This window comes from Nylanderia fulva, unplaced genomic scaffold (assembly GCF_048542155.1).
Source record: "Nylanderia fulva isolate GAGA-0341 unplaced genomic scaffold, ASM4854215v1 Scaffold52, whole genome shotgun sequence".
Taxonomy (NCBI): Eukaryota; Metazoa; Arthropoda; class Insecta; order Hymenoptera; family Formicidae; genus Nylanderia; species Nylanderia fulva.
This window is the reverse complement of record NW_028190610.1, coordinates 532,545-548,020: the sequence shown is the minus strand read 5'-3', so window position 1 is coordinate 548,020 and position 15,476 is coordinate 532,545. Positions and strand designations below refer to the sequence as shown.

General features: G+C 31.9%; 1 long non-coding RNA gene across 1 annotated transcript; it reads right to left on the bottom strand.

The window, feature by feature from the left end:
• Window positions 1–3,499: 3,499 nt before the first annotated feature.
• LOC114941369 (uncharacterized) lies at window positions 3,500–5,016 on the bottom strand. The gene is made up of 3 exons (XR_003821631.2): window positions 4,956–5,016; window positions 4,382–4,482; window positions 3,500–3,691 (listed from the first exon to the last, which is right to left on the bottom strand). It is a non-coding gene; the product is annotated as an uncharacterized LOC114941369 (long non-coding RNA).
• Between the last annotated feature and the right edge of the window lie 10,460 nt (window positions 5,017–15,476).

The following is a 15,476-nucleotide window of genomic DNA, read 5'->3' as shown; positions in this document are numbered from 1 at the left end:
ATCGATAAAACGTGAACTCATAAATTTATGAGTTCAATATTTTGATTGATTAAACAGATTGAAAAATTCTTTTCCACAATTAAAGTATTAATATTAACAAATAGGGGGGCAAAAAGGATTTTTCAATCTGTATAGTCAATAAAAAGACTCATGATGAATCCAACTTCTCATTTCTATTGATAAAACTTGAACTCATTTTATGAGTTCAAGTACCAATATTTTGATTGACTAAACAGATTGAAAAATCCTTTGCCACAATTAATATTAACAAAAAAGATTTTTCAATCTATATTTCTATCAATAAAACGTGACCTCATAAATTTATGAGTTCAATATTTTGATTGATTAAACAGATTGAAAAATTCTTTTCCACAATTAAAGTATTAATATTAACAAATAGGAGGGCAAAAAGGATTTTTCAATCTGTATAGTCAATAAAAAGACTCATGATGAATCCAACTTCTTATTTCTATTGATAGAACTTGAACTCATTTTATGAGTTCAAGTACCAATATTTTGATTGACTAAACACATTGAAAAATTCTTTGCCACAATTAAAGTATTAATATTAACAAACAGGGGGGCGAAAAGGATTTTTCAATTTGTATAGTCAATAAAAACTCATGATTGAATCCAACTTCATTTTTATCGATAAAACGTAAACTCATTTTATGAGTTCAAATACCAATATTTTGATTGACTAAACAGATTGAAAAATCTTTTGGTAGAGGAGGAAAGGATAAAATGTATCCCTGCGAATTTCGCACGCTCTTGGGAATCTCGCTACGATTTTGATCCCACGTGTCTCAGTTTTTCATCCGAGGGAGGAGGAAAAAAAGTGAGAGAGATAGCCGCGTGTTTAGCCATGCGAAACAGTCGGGGGATATAAACACACCGAAAGTACCACGTGTAACGGTAGAGGGGTCTCGCATCCTCGGGATTTATGGATCGATAGACCCGTTAAATTTGTTAGAACTGTTAGCCTCATAAATTGCCAGATGGATCCGCGGATCGCCGGCTTCGTAAATTGCCGAGATCTATCGGTCGTTCAATTACAAAGCCGTTGATCCATAAAATCCTCACGCTTTCTCGCTGTGTATTACGTATATTTATGTACACGATGATCCGAAATCGAATCGATTACGCGCGCTCTTCCTCATTCTCCATTTTTCACTTTCTATTTCTAATAAATGCACGATGTCAGTTGGGCTCTTGGTAGAATTTTTCCTAAATATACTGATAATTTTTCCTAAATATAGCACTGAAAAAATTTGTTAACTTTACTTTACCTTTCGACTAAAAAACATATTAGTATTTAAGTAAAATACATGTTTTGTGTTAGATTTAATGTATTATATTTAATTTAAATATTTTTATATGTTCTATTTACAAAATAATATTTCGTTGAAAGGTTTAGTCAAGTTAACATTTTTTTTCAGTGTACTGCCTACAAAGTAAAAATCGATTATGAAAACAGATTAAAAGATTTATTATATGTAAATGTAATATAAATTACATTTTTAAATCTTTATTTAAACGTTACGAGGAATTTTTATAAATTTTAAGCCATAAATGTCTTTTTGGTGCTATTATATTTTTATGAAAAATCATTCCATGATATTATTTTTTACATTGAATTTTATTTTGAATTTTTTGATTAGAAGTTGTGAATTTAATATATAGGATATAACAAAAATTGTGAGCCGCTACTTCAGCAAAAAATTCATATAAACATGTGTCCAGAAATCCGTCGTTTTCATGTCACTGTCATATTGGGGTTGTTTATGATAAAGCGTATTATTTTATTTCCAATGCAAAACGGTAAAAAATAATTCTCGTATTATAAAATTATTGTTCACAGGCAAAATCGTTTTTTCCAAGAATTGTCTTTAAGTAGCATCTGTGAAAGGACTGATTTAAAAATCATTTTTGGACACAAGTTTTTACAAACTATTTTGCTCATTTCGATGAGTATCTTCCTGAAGCGACATTTTCGTTGCGTTTTTGTTAAATTGAAGGAAATTAAGTAAAGATGAAAAATATGTAAATTTATCTTACAATTAGATAGGATATATAACTCTATATATATTTTTTTAAAGTTTTATATATATATATATATATATATATATATATGTATATATAACTATATCTAACATATTATATATAACTGTATAGTTTTATTATATATATATATTTTTTAAGTTATATATATATATATATGTATATATAACTATATCTAACATATTATATATAACTATATAGTTTTATTATATAGTTATATAATTTTATTATAAAATGTCTGTATAAGATGACGCAAAATTTCGTCTAGATGATCATCTATATAATTTTATCTGGATAACAGCAAACATTGCTCCCAGAATATCGTTCAAATGTTCGAGCAAAAAATTTTAAAGTCCAGGGTATCTGTAAATTTGTCCGCGAGACAGTTTCGCGAGACAGCGTTCCATTAGCCGCCGTGAAAAAAATTACAAATCCGGTATTTTGAAGCGCTAGATCTCTCGCAACTCGGAAGCTCCCTGACGGTATTTCGCATCTATTTTTCCGACGACACACTCGCGCCAAATCCGTCGCTGTCACGGATGGCGATCGATGGCGGTGCGCTCTGATTGACGTTCGAAACCTAATATCCGAAATGCGTCAGAGAGGGAGAGGAGGAGTTTGGAAAATGTATGAGGCTGTCCTGGTCCCGAGAGAAAGGAAAGCTTATATAGAGTGTCCCAGAAAACGAGCGAGCTTTCAATCAATCGAACTTTCTTCTAATAAGAAAATGAATCTTGCTCTCTCTTGTGACGTCGCGTCGATACATCTCTTAATTAAACTCGAAGGCAAATTAGTAGTAAAACTTTATTTCTTTTATTCTTCCCGAGATTTCATTGTACGACATTATTAAAACATTTTTATTTGAAAGATGAATTTCACATCAAAAGTTAAAAAATTAAAAAACTAAAGTGTCATATTGCGGAATTTATTCCAAAGTTAAATTAGGAAATAAGAAATAATAAATTAGTATATTAGTAAAAATAAATAAATTAATAATAAATAAATAAAATAAAATAAATTAATTAAAATATTAGAATAATTTTTGTATCGACAGTGAAATAAAATTTATTATGAACGATCCAACTGTCAAAAAATAATCTTTATTCTTATGATGTCACATAGACGACGTTTCGACCCTTGGTTTGGGTCCTTTTCAAGTCTTAAAATAAATTAAAACAAATTAGAATTTATAATCACAGATTGAAATCAAATAAATCTTAACATACCTTAAAAATCACATAAAATCAGACGTGCTATGTCAAACTGTTTAATTAAACCTTTATTTACACGACCGATGACAGGGCACATAATGAGAACCTAACTTAATCTTAAAATAAATAAAATAATAAAAACAAATAAAATAAAATAAGTAAAAATAAATAAAATAAATAATAAATTAGTAAAAAAATGTTGATGATTTATTTTGAAGTAGCCGATATCGTGTGACTTATAAAGACGTTCGGATGACAGTAATCGACTTTCATGTAATTTTCTCATACAAATGTAACACTTATACGACGAGCTGTCATTCGAGAAAACTCAATTCAGTGTCTCAATTGAGAGAGGAGTGTCTTCGGATAATCTTTCCGAGTTATATCCTGTATCGTATTGCGCCGTAACGTTGTGCGAGCTGAGAATAAATTAAATTGATAGATTACATCACGGTAAAATGTCGATAGAGAGAGTTTGAGTTGAATTCGTAAACACACCAGGTTTGCTCGAAAGAATCCGATAGTAGAAAAATAGAGAAAAATCCGTGTTCGTGCGCGGAAGGAAAAAAATATTCAATCCACTTTAATAACAAAGTAACGGAATATATAAATATTAAACCTAATTTCTTTTGACAAGCTTTACATTTTTTAATTGCGAAAAATTTATTATATGAAACTTTATATATATATATATATATATATATATATATATATATATATGTTATGGCATATTAATATGCGTCACACACAGTTTCATTTCTTTAAATTTGAAATTAATAAAATGCGATACAAAAATTCGAATTATGTATTTTTATATTAAAGTATTTTTTTTTACAAAACGTATTATTGTATATTTTCGCTTATTTTATATTTTTCGATATAGAGTGTAGAAATTTTATCGCACATTTTATAAATACCGTGTAGTTTCGATTGCGTAACGATATTGAGATTTTGGCGCGGATCAATTGGCAAACACATAAAAACGTTTAACACTTTAAATTCGAGAATGGTATGCGATGTAATATCGCGGCAAAAAGGGACGCAGTAGTCAGCACGGTGTATATTTACTCTCAAGGCCTGAGGGATTTGTAATTCCCATAAAAGCGTACCGTATTGTAAAATGCGATGTGACGCAATGTATCTTGCTTCTAACCTGCAACCTGCAACCGATCTCCTTCAACTCCAGTAACGTGTTTGACTTTTATGTACCCTGGATTTGAGTTACAAAAAAATTTTTTTTATTTTTAACATAAAATCGATAGGTCCCGGCTTTGTTTCTATGTATACTTTAATCGTGGAAAAGCATTTATTATTCTATTCAACCAATAAAAAGAAAAGAGTGCAGAAAAATGATCGTTTTATCGATCGAAACAGGATTAAATACCATAAAAAATTTTCTTCGAATTTATAAAAATCTTCTCTCTATTTTATACCAATATATCGGCAAGATTATAAAAAAATTTATAAACAAAAAATTGTAAATAAAATTTTGTATTTATATTATGGAATTTAATTTTTTAATCAATTATATTTATTCGCGCGAATTGACATTTATAGGGGTTGAAAAATCCATTAAGAATTACTTTCTGATTTTGTTTGGATGGGAAGCGCAATATTGATTTACTTTTTTTTTTTTTGAAATTAATAAGTACATCACTGCAATTTTAAGCGTTGTGTACTTACAGCCTTATGACGACGGTGCGGTACACGACGACAGGTTCTGTCTGTGTAAGCACGTTTACGAGAGAGGTTGGCCAACTGAGACTCGTAACTCGTTGGCTGGGAGTAACGTAACACGTTACCTAATCGCGCTCATGGCCTCACCTCACTCCGTCTTACCTCATTTCCTCGCGTTACGACGTGTTGTGTTTTAAGTTACGGGCTTGGTCAGCTCGAGCTGATTAATTTTATGAAAACTGTTGCAACCTGCGCTCCTGGAACGCCAGACTGAATGTAGACGGCGCGTCTGAAAACACCGGAAAATTAAGTTAGGAAGCAAAAACTTAATTGTATCAGAGCGCGAGTATATAAGTAAAGCTTCGAATAACCTTCTTGATTTTTTATCTATATTTAATGTAAGTAGTTTATCATGTAAGAAATTTTAGATATATTTATCATTTTTAAATTTATTTTTAATTTGTGTATTCAATTTTTTTATTTATTATACGTATATGTTTTTTCAATTTATTTAAATTATTAAATTTTTTTTTATATTTTATCCATATTTAATATAATTATTTTATCATGTAATAGTTATAAATAAATTTTAGTTATATTTATAATACTTTTTATTTATTTTTAATTTATGTATTTAATTTTTTTATTTATTATATGTATAATAATTATATGTTTTCTCAATTTATTTAAATTATTAATAATTTTTTAATTTTAAATATATTTATAATATTTTTTATTTATTATATGTATAATAATTATATATTTTTCAATTTATTTAAATTATTAAAAACATTTTAATTGTAATGAAAGAAGAAAATTGAAGTTGCCCTCGAATCTATATTTTTGAAAAGAATGTTTAAATTGAATTTTTTTTGTGTATCAATTACTCGCAAGTTATTTGTTCGCTTGTTTTCACAATTTTATTCATATTGTTTTCGAAACTCGTTTTCAGTCAAGGTATTCCATAATTGGAATAATCGCGAGAATCTCATTCGCGAAATGACGATAAAAAATTCAAAACAGTACCTGGTCGCGACCGCAAATAAATTTCTATTGTCTCCGCGCTAACTAACCAATGGCCAATCAAAGTCGCGATAAATTTTCCCGCGCGCGCGCGAAACAATATTTCCGCATTGAGTTTTAATATTAACAATTTACGTTGATTGTCGGAAGACCGCGACGTGCTCAACAAATTTGCGTGTATCAAGAGCGATATGAGGGAACTTCTCTCTCTCCTTCCCTCGAACAAACTCTCGACTCTGTGTGTTGTTACAGACCGCAAAATGCGATAATAAGTTATGGTCGCTCTTGTCTTGAAGACGGGAAACTGATGTTATATCAACGCAAGTCAAGCATCAGACTTCGCCTGTGAGAAACTTGCAAACTTGCATTAGTCTTGTGTTGCTTGTGCAATTAGCGCTAATTCGACGATACCTGTATTGTTAGCAGTCATATCACACTGATATTAACGCGACGCTTATATAATATTTACATCTTTTCTTCGATTTTTTATACAACTATGAATTGTCATTAATAATTTTCAGTTTCAACATTATTTCGTTAAATAGTAAACACAAAATACACCATACTGAAAATTTTAATTTATTTATTTCAATTTTTCCAAGATGTAAAAAATTAAGATTTTTGAAAAAATAAGTTTGACAGAAGAAAAAGAAATTTAATTTTTTTATCTATTTAAAAAATTAGAATTAATTTTTTATAATATAAGATATGATATTTGAATGAGAGAAGAAAGTTGAAGTTGCCCTCGAATGTATAACATATATTTTTGAAAAGAATGTTTAAATTGAATTTTAAAAAATTCAAATTTTTAAATTTTTAATCCAAAAATTAAATATAAAATTACTATGAATTATAATTATATTATTTTTAACAACTAAATTAAATTTAAAAAAATTCAATTTAATTGTTAAAAATAATATAATTATAATTTATAGTAATTTTATATTTAATTTTTGGATTAAAAATTTAAATTCATCAAAAATTTTTTTAAATTAAATTTCCTTTTTTTTTGTCAAAAGACTTATTTTTAAAAAAATTTTACTTTTTTTTATATAAAAATTGGAATTAATTAATTAAAAATTTCAGCCCAGAAGTTAAACAGTTTAAAAATAAGATACTATGAATTGTATCATATTTTGTATAATTTTTTATAATACAATAAACGATACAATTCTTTTGCGTTATATATATAATAAATCGATGAATTGTTTTCTCTACACAGACAAAATTTTTTTTAAGAATATAGATTTTGAAAACAGAGCAAACTCCCGTAATGTGATTATTGTGTAAATCATGTTCAATCATTGAAGGATTGATTTCTCAGCCAAATGACATATAGTCTTTTCAACGTCTCGCTGATAATATCGCAAACCGCAGGAACATGCGTTATGGAAATCGCGATATAGTTTGGTATCGATTGATCGATTGTGCGGTTTAGCGATATAGGATCGAAAAGAAAGACACGTATTACCGAGCCGATGTAATCAGCTGACTACTGCTAGTAGTCACAGCTACTGTAAGTAGGTTAATAGCGGACCTAATGGTTTTGTTCAGCTTTGACAATAGGCGAACCACCTGTTATAGTCAATCGCCTAAAGGAATACATGATTGACATGAATCTTTTCAATATAATGATTATTGACACTTCTCTTCCTTCTTAATTTTACATTTATTTAATTATCGAGATAAGATATAAATGTGATTTTTAGAATAACATAATTTATAGTAATTTTATTTTTAAACTATTTAATTTGTGGGCCGAAATTTTAAATTAATTAATTCCAATTTTTAAAAATTTAGAAAAAATAAGTCTTTTTTTTTGACAGAAGAAAAAAAAATTAAATTTTTTTCCATTTAAAAAATTAGAATTGATGAATTTAAATTTTTAGTCCAGAAATTAAACATAAGATTACTATATGAGTTATAATTACATTATTTAAAAAACATCGAGATAAAATATGAATGCGATTTTTAGAATAGCAATTCATAGTATCTTATTTTTAAACCGTTTAATTTCTGGGCTGAACATTTTAATTAATTAATTCCAATTTTTCAAGATATAAAAAAATTAAACATTTTGAAAAAATAAGTTTTTTGACAGAAGAAAAAGAAATGTATTTAATTTTTAACTATTTATCTATTTAAAAAAAATTAGAATTAATCAATGTAAATTTTTAGTGGATAAATTAAATATAAGATTACTATGAATTATAATTATATTATTTTTAAAATCGCATTTAAATATCATATATCTTAATATAGTCGAAATATTAATTTAATCCTCTTATCTTTATTTAACAGTAGTATAGATAAACGCTTCGGAATCGCATAATTCTTAATGCACTTATACTTACGTACACATATATTTTTTTACGATCTTTTCCTACAATTTTCTGCGTTTATTACTGTTACGTTAATACCCGACCATCTGTACTTTATCATTTACACAAGCGTAATTGCAAAACTAAAGTACGAAACATATTAAACTTGGAATGGGTTCTGGCAGATTACCTGTCGATGATTACTAAATTTGAAGGCAGCAGAATAGTCGAGTTTACGTTGCGCAACTTGAACAGCAATCGCTCTAAACGACGTAGATTTCAATGTGCGTGTGTTGGTCCATCATGAAACTGGTCGATTTCGTTCCTAGAACAGCGAAAGTGTTCTAGTCCCTCTTAAATGAAAGTCGATGCAACGCAACGATACATTGCGCAAAATTATTTTATTTTTATTTCTCAACAATTTTAAATTAATTTATTCCAATTTTTCGAGATATAAAAAATTAGTATTTTGACAGAAGAAGAAATTTAATTTTTTTTCTATTTACAAACTGTTGTTTTTTTCCTGTTTTATCGACAAAATGTGAGGTTAGATAAAGTATAAATCTATTTATTGGCTATTTGGATTGTTTTTTTACCTGACCAGGCTGGATTTGGCATTGAATAAAGGAATATAAGTGAACGTTCAGATATCAATTCGGAAGCCTAGTAAACGAGAATAACTCATCCTACATTTTTGTGCACACATGAAAATGTATACTCAATAAATGGATTTATAGTTTATCTAACCTCACCTCACATTTTGTCGATAAAACAGGAAAAAAACAACAGACAACTTTTCAATGGCGTTTAGGATCCTCTTAAATATAAGATTATTCGTCAATTATTATTAATATCATTATTATTACTTATTGTATATTAACAATTAATTTTTATATTTATCGATTATAATTGATTTATACATTATTTTTTTCTTCTTCTGCTCATCGTTTTAATTCTCTCGTCTAAATTCGATACAAAAGATGACATCACGTTAAAGTTTATTTTCGCTGGAAATGTCAAAAGACAAAGCGTTTATCCGGGCATAATAATCGCGGTCAACGAGTACGTGTACGAATCTGAGGACATGTTGCCGCTGCCGTGGGAAAGAAAAGGAGAGAAGGTGAGAGAAAAAGAGATAGAGAGCGTCGACAAGCGTTGTCAGGCAGGATAAATTGACGGCTGTCTCCTTCGAAATGGCTCCCCGGGGTCCGGTGCTATGCGGCGACGAAGAAAGGTGATACCTAACCCACCCTTCGTCGGCGCGGCACTTCCGGCGCCGCAACAAGGGCCGAAGACACGGATGGGATCCGTCGTGCAGACCAAATGCGTCCCGTTTCTCGTCGGTTTTCGCTACACGTGTGCGCGACCACCATTTTCTTGCATCCGGCATCCGTCACGTTTTTTCGCTCTCGCTCTTAGACTTTTTGTTTTCCAGGTTTCTTCTCTCGTTTTCTACCTCCCTTTCTTTCACCTTTCTTACACATTTTTTTTTATCGCGCCATATTGGCTGGGGAAATAAATTTTTCTCTGATCCGGAGTATCAAAAAATTTGTAGGAAAAAATATATCCATTCCGGTGTACGGAAAAACTTGTGTAAATTCCAATTTTTTTCTTCCGTGTTTGAGCTCTCTTACCTTTCTTTACCCCAGAGTTTTATTTTTCTATTCTTTTTTTGACAACTATTATATTTGCAGGTGAAGTAAATTTTTGCCCCGACTCGGAATATCAAATAAAATTTGGGAGCAAAAAATGCATCTATTCTAATTTACGTAAAATATAAAAACTTACGTGAATTTCAGTTTTCTCTCAATATAAAATTATTTAATTTTACATGTAAATTTTTATTTAAAGAATTAACAGACCGTTTTCAATTTCGAGATATATCATACATCTTTTAATGAATTTAAAAATATTATAATTATTACCATTGTGATAGTTCGGTTCGCGCAATAAATTTATTTGTACGCGATGTCTGACATGAAGGGACGGATATTTACGAATGTTCCGAGAAGTATAAGAGACAAAGCGGAATCTTTCGGTAACAAGATGCCGAGTGCAAACTTGGCGAATTCAGTGAAAAGCAGAGATATCCCATCGGGCGGTTAGATAAGTCAGAATCCGCGACCGCAGAATCGTGACAAGGACACGTCGGAATCGTGCGAAAGTCGTGCCAGCGGAAGATGCTGAGGCCAGAAACGCCAAACGGATAATAACGGGGAGAACGCGAGGAGGAAACCGCCTGATTTCGTTTTATCCTTCCGCTTCCGGTGCAGCGTGATATGCGAGACCGAGTTTCCACGAACCGAGGCTAAGAGGAAGAATAAATTAAGTGTGAAAGCCGAGGCATTTATGGAAATTAATATCTAAGAGCGACGTTACAGGGTGTTCGAAAAGTTGCGCGACCAGCAAAAATTGTTTTATAAAAAAATATGTAGATTCTAGTTGCAAATTACATAGTATTTCTTAAAAATACTTGTGTGTATTTTTGTACATCAATTGATTCCTCTCATTATTTATGCATAAAAGTATTTTTATTCTAATTTTATGCATAATTTTATGTACAACAGTATCGAAGTAAAATAATTGAAAAATAAATATTTTACGAGATATTTTTCATATAATTTCTGTAAGAATTTATTCATTTCTTATAACTTTTTATGTCAAATATTGCGAGGAATCAATTCATCTAAAAAATAGGATAGTTTCATAAAAAAATCAAGATGACCTTAACTCGACCTTGACGCAATTTAAGGTTAAATTGATAAGGCCGGTAAATAGATCTTTTTGAACCGTACAATCGGTTTTATCTAAAACATTTCTATCTTTTACTACTGTCGATTATTCTATTAATATTCAGAGAGCACTCGAAATACTCGAAAAATGTTTTATCGTGGGAAGTGACATTATAAATGGGACACACTGATTTAGCCGGAGCTTGCGGTTTTGTGTTTAATGGACGCCACCAGAAACGAGGCAACTTCCGTCTCTTTCTCCTCTTTTTCTTACACATGGATAAAAAGGGAATTCGTAATTTCATTATTTTGGAATTTTGTTCTCATGCTGCTGTGCGCGAAGCCGCGGAATTGTTCAAAATATCACGGGAGAGAGAGAGAGAGAGAGGAGAGAGAGCTCGGAAGCAGCCCCCTTCCCTCGTCCGGAAAAACGTTAGGATTAACGAATACTTCGTTATGAAGTTCCGTTGTTGACCTACTTCCTCCGAAAATTAAATTCAACAGTTAGTCATAACTAGTGCGGCGATACTGTTAAATTGTTGAAGAATTTCGCCTCAAAACTTCGCGGAACGTCTATTTTCAATACATCTCATTCACATGCCGTATCACATCTCGTTCGGCTTCTTTTTTTTGCAAAGACACGAATATTTTTACACATTGTTTCCTTTATTCTGATACAGTTTTATTATTTAAGGGAATCCTAAAGTCCTTGAGTTTCGGTCCTGTTTTATTGACAAAATGTGAGGTTAGATTAACTATAAATCTATTTATTGGCTATACGGGTTGTTTTTTACCTGAAATTAGAGCGCCTCCACATTTGTTAATATTAATACTTTAATTTGCGCTCTAATTTCAGGTAAAAAACAATCCGTACAGCCAATAAATAGATTTATACTGGAATCTAACCTCACATTTTGTCGATAAAACAGGACTGAAATCACAGACTTGTCAAGGTCGTTTAGGATCCCCTTAATAGTATATTGTATATCAAGTGCGGAAAGTTGACAATTGGTCACGAGTGCGGGAGATGGACTCACGAGCCGAAGGCGAGTACGATCACCCCACACGAGTGAACAATTGTCAATCCGCACGTGATACACATACTATTTTGTATTACAAGTGCAGGCAAAGTGGCTTTGTGCGCGTTTTCTGTGCGCGAGGTGGCCGATCGCACGCCGCCATCTTGCGGCGGTACGGTGCGGGAATAGCCGTGTTCAAAGTTATTGCCCACGGCTTCAGCCGTGGACAATGACTTTGAACGCGGCTCAGCCGTAGGCAATGGTTTTGAACGCGGCTTATTCACTCATCGCGTCGCTAGATGGCGGCGTGGGAAATCGGCCGCTTTCCGCACAGAAAACACGTACACAAAGTGCCACTTTGCCTGCACGTGTAATACAAATATTAAAATTGTGCTTATTAAATTATTCCTGTGTTTGCTGACGATTTTACCTCGTTTTATATATAGATGACGTTTCTTATAAATATTCCCATCCGCCGTTTTACATATCGTATTTACATCGTACATCCAAGTTATGTCTTCGTGTATTTTGCTTGTCTCTCTTTAACTTTCCGGAAGTAAAACAAGAAGTTTCCGCCAGCAAGCGCGATTAACGCAGGAAGATGAAGGAGCAACAGTTAGCAAAAGCCAAGGATAAACGGACTTGCGCGTATATATACATATACATATATATATATATATATATATATGTATGTATGCGTTCCGCGAAATCCGCGAATCGAATTTACGAAATTCGCGTGATTCTTAACGTGGAAAAGAGCTCGCTCTCGCAGAATGCGCAATTCTGAAATCGCCGGGTGGGGGAATCTTATTAATTGGGACGCCGGAAGCGTTTTCGCACGAAAGCCGTGATTGAAGTAGTTTGTGACTCCCTAGTTCTTGTTGCAACTTCGGAAAGTACGAAACGCCGCGAGAGAAGGAGAGACAGATAGATAGATAGAGAAAGAGCCACCGGCTGTACCACCGTATCTAATACCTATCGTAACTCCGTAATTTCTCGTTTCTGCAAGCACGCGGAAATGCAGCTTTAACGTCAGATTTCAGGGATTCCACGCTTCTCTATCTCGATCTCTCTCTTTCCCTCTCGTTAGAATCGCAGCGACCGGATTTCCCGAAATACCACTCCGAAATTCATTACGATGGTTTAAGCGTCCCGGGGGGTTTTTTTTAGCGGGGCGTTATTCTTCCCCGCGATTTTACACGCTTTATCGGATTAAGGGATTTTGAAAAACGGCCGATCTCCAAATGTTCATAAAGAATGCCGAATTGCGATCGCGGTATTTTTGCGAGGCTTTCGCGATTTATTCGATTACATTTGGATAATAAGAGTTGATCTCGGCAAAAAAGAAGAGTCAATAAGGGAGTTTTTTTTCGCTCCTACAAGGTTTTTAAAAAATAATTATTTTTGTATTGGATGATTATTTTAGGAATGTAAAAAAGACGTTAGGTGAGAAAAAAATAAATCTGTAAAGCCAAAATTAATTGTTAGACATTTAAGTAAAAGGTACCATTAGGGTCGACTAATAAGTGAATTGAAAAAAATTCCGCTTATATTGCTTTGACATTATATTAACATTATTTTAAACTTCAAGACGAGGGTAAATACAGCTCGTAAATTATTTTTATAATTATTTTTGATATTTCTAATAATCATACACAAAATAAAAATTATTTTTATTAAATAGAAAACATCCTTATTAAGCTTATAATGAAGGAAAGTATTTTAGCTTTATAGATCGAGTTTTTCTTTCATGTAATACTAATTTTTTACATTCTATTGATCGTACAATATAAAAAGTTTCTTTTTTAAACATACCATAGTGATATATCTGAACCAGTAATTAATTTTAACTTGATAAATCGATTTTTTTTTACCTAATAATTATTTCTGGCATTTTTAGTAATTCATAGAAAATACAAAAATTAGATTTAACGTATAAGACGGGCAACAAGAGCCAAATCGCGGATGACAATGCGTTATCCTAACGAAACTAAAATAATTTTTCGTTAGAATTAAATACCGGTGCACAAGGCACCAAATTTTTACTTGGACACGGCCAAGATTTTAAATATGAAATAATCTCATATTTTGAGATTTAATTTCAATACCCCTTTAACCCCCCTACGGAAAATAAATAAATGAATGCAAGAGAAAAATATAGATCCGAAAATCGCTGAATCGGGAATCGAACCCGAGACCTTTCGCTTGCCGGGCGACTGCTCTTCCAGCTGAGCTATTCAGATCTTTTCGATTCTATACTTTTCTCTGTTATATATATTAATGTTGGTAAACAAACGCATTTTTTAAGCCAGCGTGTATCAAATATAAGAGTTTTAACAAGGCTCTGTAATATAAATATAAATTTAACGTATAAGACGGGCAACAAGAGCCAAATCGCGGATGACAATGCGTTATCCTAACGAAACTAAAATAATTTTTCGTTAGAATTAAATACCGGTGCACAAGGCACCAAATTTTTACTTGGACACGGCCAAGATTTTAAATATGAAATAATCTCATATTTTGAGATTTAATTTCAATACCCCTTTAACCCCCCTACGGAAAATAAATAAATGAATGCAAGAGAAAAATTAGTTTAATTAAATAAAAAAACATTCTTATTGAGCTTAGAATAAAGGAACACATTTTAGCTTCGTAGATCGAGTTTTTCTCACGTAATACTATTTTTTTACATTCTAATGATTATGCGATATAAAAAATTTCTCTTTTAAATCCCGTGACGGGCTAAAAGCACCCTTATTGACGCTCTCTTCCTTTGACGTTCGAGAATACGTGACGGATCCACGAGGAGAGATTTTCGCGCGTTCGTAAATCACGCGAAAAACTTCCGTCCGTTGCATGTTTATTTCGCTGGCGCTTTTGCGTTTAAGCACGGATTCATAACTCAACCGCCGATGCAATACGTTCCGCTCTGGACGAATAAATATGATCGGTTATACTCTCCCTCGATATAACGTACCCTTTCGCGCGCGCAAACAAAAAAAAGTATCGCGGGAGCAACCTGGGCGTAAATTTTTTATCGCGCTTATCCGCCGAACATCGATTCGTTTTCGCGCGCGATTCGTGTTTGCGCAATTTCCGCCTCGTTTGAGATTTGTCACACGTATGCGATATTAACCATCCGCGAAAATTATACCCGGGGGGTTGTATTTCACGAGGGGGGGGTTAACGCAAACACTTCGCGCAGTAGATTCGAAAGTTAATTTCGAACGAAAAATATTGTGCCCGCGCGCGAGCTTATCTTTTCGGACGAAAATTTCTGGCGATATATTTTTTTTCAACATGAAAAAATTGTGTGCTTTTTTTAAAAACAATTTTATGGAATTGCATAATTTTTTACAATTCAGTTTTATAATTTTTGCAAAAAATAAAATATAATAATATTAAGGGGATGTTGCCGTTGTTCTGTTT